Raw genomic sequence first — 4,606 nt, forward strand, 5'->3', positions numbered from 1 at the left:
AAAAATAAATTAATATATATAATGCTCATCTCAAAAATGAATTCCAATTAAGGAATAATATATATATGTATAATTAAATGCAAATGGATGAAATTTGATGAACGACATTATCATTATTATTTATTTTGTTTTTTCATTTATTTATTTTTGCAAATTAGTCCACCGGGCAAATTATTCTTCCTAATACAGGGTGTCCCAAAAGAAGCTGAATTGATCAAATATAAGATGGAACAACAGAAGCAACAAATCAGTAAAAAAAAGATTTTAGAGCATCTAGAATTACGGTAACGAAGTCATCAGGGGTCGTTACACCACCGGGACACGGATATTCATCATAGCGTGGTACTTTTGGTCGAATTCAAATTTCAAATCCGTCAGCTTCTTTTGGGACATCCTGTATATATTAGGTTGGTGCAAAAATAATATTGAGTTTGACAAGATACACTGAAGAAGGTCGGAAATTACATCGACGGAAACGTTATGAAAATGACACTCAAGATGAGAACAGTAGTCCGATAAATTCAAATAATACGAATAACCAATCCTCATCTCAAAAATTCAGAAGCGCACTTGTAATGTTAGGCTATATAAGGTGTTAACTTTGTTGGAAATCAGCTTATTCTTTCTCACATTAAATCACTTTCTACCAGGTTGTGGCAATCTCACACACATTCATTCAAAAACTATTGCAACTTTAACAACATTAAAGTACAGAATGGTTTGTAGAGTTTATATTATTGTTGTAATACTATGAAGATCTGAGACATTAGGTGTTGAGAGCGGGGCACAATAGGCAAGTAGTAAGGGTCTCACAATCTATATATATAAAAGACAAACGTCTGTGTGTATGTATGTATGTTTGTTTGTAACGCTAAAACTTTTGAAAGACGGAACCAAACTTGACAAATTTGGTATCATATCGAAGCCCCATCACCCGGATGACAAATATCGAAATTTCACGTCAAACGGACCACTAGAAGTTGGTCAACTGATCAGTTATCTTCGAGGGGGGCCCCCAAAAAACCTGTCATTATCTATATATATAAAAGACAAATGTTTGTTTGTAATGCTAAAACTTGAGATGAAAGATTCCTCTCCCCTAAGAATAAAACATATGTTCAATATCTGCTTTTGTTTTTTCATTGTTTATTAGCTAAAAACATTAATTCCTTCAACCCTCAGCTGGGCACTTTTCTACAGGAAGTGGGTCGCTTTTTTCGTCGATATTTTCGAAAGTCATCCTTTCTTTTTGATTGACTAGCCTTAATTTAAACCTTTGCTCCTCCTGGTTTGGCAATGGACGCAACGGCAAAGACGTCACTTTTTTTTTTCATGTTCTTTTCCTTCTTCGCATTACGGGTTCGAGCCTGCTTCCCTACTACCACTTTTTTTTTTTTTTTTGCTCAACACACACCTCCAAACACCCGGGCAATGCCAGGTACCCATGCAAGTGTACAATAAAATGGGAAATATCAAACAATGAATCTGTAAGTATTTTTAGATCAAACCTTTTAGATTTGACAATGACAATAGAAACCTACAGAACTGATAACAAAAGGAACCAACGACGCTTGACGGGGGTATCTGTTAAGTTTTGAGACATTGTGTTGAACAAAGATGGCAGCGTAGTTCAGATCAGTAACCAAGATGGCGACCAAGAATCAAATGCGGTCCGTGGCGTAGTTAATCTCTTAAGTTCTGAGATATTATGTTGAACAAAGATGGCGGCGTTGTTCAGATCAGTAACCAAGATGGCGGCATAGTTCAGATCAGTAACCAAGATGGCGGCGAAGAATTAAATGCGGTCCGTGACGTAGCAAACGGCGAACTGATTGAATCCAAAATTCGACAATTTTTATAATAATTTTGCGACATTTTCATTGGTTGTTTAGCACAGCCGGTGGTTATAAAAATGATTGGCGAATCCATTCGTCTCATACCCCCATTAGGAGTCAAAAACATGCTTAGAGAGGGAAGGGCAATCTCCGGGTGGCTTCAGATAGTGAGGCTGAGAACACAGTTGACAGCTAGCTGCTGTTTACAGCGAATGGGACTTGATAGCGGGCAGCGTTAGATGATGAATCGACAGTTTTTACAGCTGACAGCGAAACAGAGATCGAGATGAGCTAACGACTGACAGACAAGCCTAGCCTTGACGGAATGCAGAGGAGGCACATACACGCTCTCAGGTCCAGCCGTCAAATATGTTAGAAGTACTGGCATTGTGTTTTTCCGTTCATTTTACTTTGTGGACCCACATGTGTGTTCCTATCGACAGTCGCCAACGAGAAAATGACCCGGCATTTTTTTTTTTTTTTTTTTTTTTACACAGTGGTTACCACTTATCAAGGCCCGGAAGCCACTCAGGGATAAGGGTTATTGCAAGTACATTACGTTAGTGAGGAGATTTGATGAAGTGTTTAATTAGGGGGGCGGTTCATTAGGAATTTGTTAACATTAGACTTGAAGACATCCAAGTTGTAGTCCGGAGGGAAGCAGGCAGACGGAACAGAGTTCCACAGGCGTGCAGTTCTAAGAAAGAAGCTTTGTTCATGAAATCCGCGTTTTGATTTAGGCACAGATATAGAGTGGGGGAAATTTTTCACAGTGGATTCAGCTAGACGGGTGTTTTTCGTGAAAGATTGGCGAGGGGGGACCAGGGATTGGAGTTCAGACGAGCACCTGTCATGAAAATAACGATAAAACAAGGATAGGCTCGCAACGTCTCTTCTGTGGGAGAGGGGTTGCAGGGTAGAGAAAAGGGCATCCCCCACTAAACCACGAAGTCTATTTTGTACTCTGTCAAGGCATGATAGGCTGTTTTTGGCAGCTCCTGCCCAGATATGGCAACAGTATTCCATCCTTGGCCGTACTTGGCTTTTATATAGATAGAGAATTGCATCAGTAGTGAGATATCTTTGGCATTTAGAAGAATAGTTGAATGAAAAATCCATGACACGCACGACGCTAGGGGTCGGCGGTCTGTCGGGGGGCCACACACGTGTGGTCACATTGTAATGTTGTCCAAGCTTCTTTCTTAAAACTTCACACCTGTGGAACTCTTTTCTGTTTACCTGCTTTCCAGCTGACTACAATATGGCCGTATTCAAGTCCAATGTAAACAAGTTCTTGATGAGCCGTTCCCCTTAGGTAATCCAATTTACCAAATTCACACTTCTAACGATTACTATGATAGTGTCCTTTTGACCAATGTACACTCTTTAACCCTTATCCTCGAGTGGCCTCTTGGCCTTGATAAGTGGTGATTCCTTTGCAGAAAAAGAAAAAAAAAATTTAAAAATAAAACCACACATAGCAGTCTACGTCGCAAAGGTGACCAAGACAAGGAATAACTTGAACTGTTTTTCGTGCAGAATTGACGTTTAGAAAAAAACGGATCAAAAGATTAAAGAATTAAAAAGATACAGCAATCATTCCCCTTAGAACCGTCAGATATAACCGATCAAGACCGGATCCATGCCAATTAAGAACAAAATAGGACAAAATAAATTAAACAAAATAATTCGGTAAATTTTACGACGTGCCCTAGCGTATTATAAACACCCCAACCTCCCCATATCAAGAATGGCTTTCGGAATACCCCCCCCCTCCAATCTCGAAAGTTGTTCTTAACATAGGGAGATGTGTGTGTGTGTGTGTGTGAGGGAGTATTATTCCGAAAGCCGTTCTTAACATGGAGTGGTTGGGGGTGTTTATACTATGTTGGGGCACGTCATGAAAATTTACCAATAATTCAAACAGATATTTAATATATCAGAAAGATATTAAAATTAACTTTCAATGTTTTATTGGTATGTAAGGAAAACGGTCGATGAAAGAAAAAATAAAACTGTTTTTAAGTAATAACTAGGGCTGTGACAACAGCATATTCTTTTCATTGTTTTGACTCTCGAGTATATATCCGTTAATATCTTAATACATGTTTTTATATCGACCGATGTGATTATTGGTTGATTGAGTGTGTCTTACTGTGTCGGATATATACCTGAGAGTCAAAAGAATGAAAAGAATATTCGGTACTAGTGCACTTATTGATCCGTGCTGAAATAATAACGTTATTATTTAGAAAGCCATTATAAACATGGAGAGGGGAGAGTGTTTTGTACCTATTCTGTACTTTAACCATACAAGTTAATAAAAACAGATACCATTAAACATTAATTAAACTTGAAAATACTATTTAAAAATAGCGCAGATGAATAAGTGCATTGTCACAACCCTAGTAATAACAATAATAGGGTTTATTTAGTGATCTACACAGTTTGGTGTGGACGGAAGAAAGTTGGACCGTGTCCAGGTGAAGAAGGGAAAGATAAATAGTTCTTTGGATTGTTGTAGGTTTGTAAACAGTTATTTTCAAGTAAAATAGATCGATGCTTGAGTGTCCAGTGGACAGGGGCAGGAGAGAGGGTAACGTTGTACACTTTTATACTCTAGCCCCACACGTTGTATGCAGTTTACGTCGCAAAGGAGACCAACACAAAGAATAACTCGAATTCACTTTTTCGTGCAATAACGACGTATATTTCCTCATTCTCCCACCATGCACGACTTCTTGTTATGCTGTGACGTCTCTTACGTGATA

The sequence above is a fragment of the Euprymna scolopes genome, chromosome 44 (genome assembly GCF_053919585.1).
Source record: "Euprymna scolopes isolate OS-2025 chromosome 44, ASM5391958v1, whole genome shotgun sequence".
In the NCBI taxonomy this organism is placed as follows: domain Eukaryota; kingdom Metazoa; phylum Mollusca; class Cephalopoda; order Sepiida; family Sepiolidae; genus Euprymna; species Euprymna scolopes.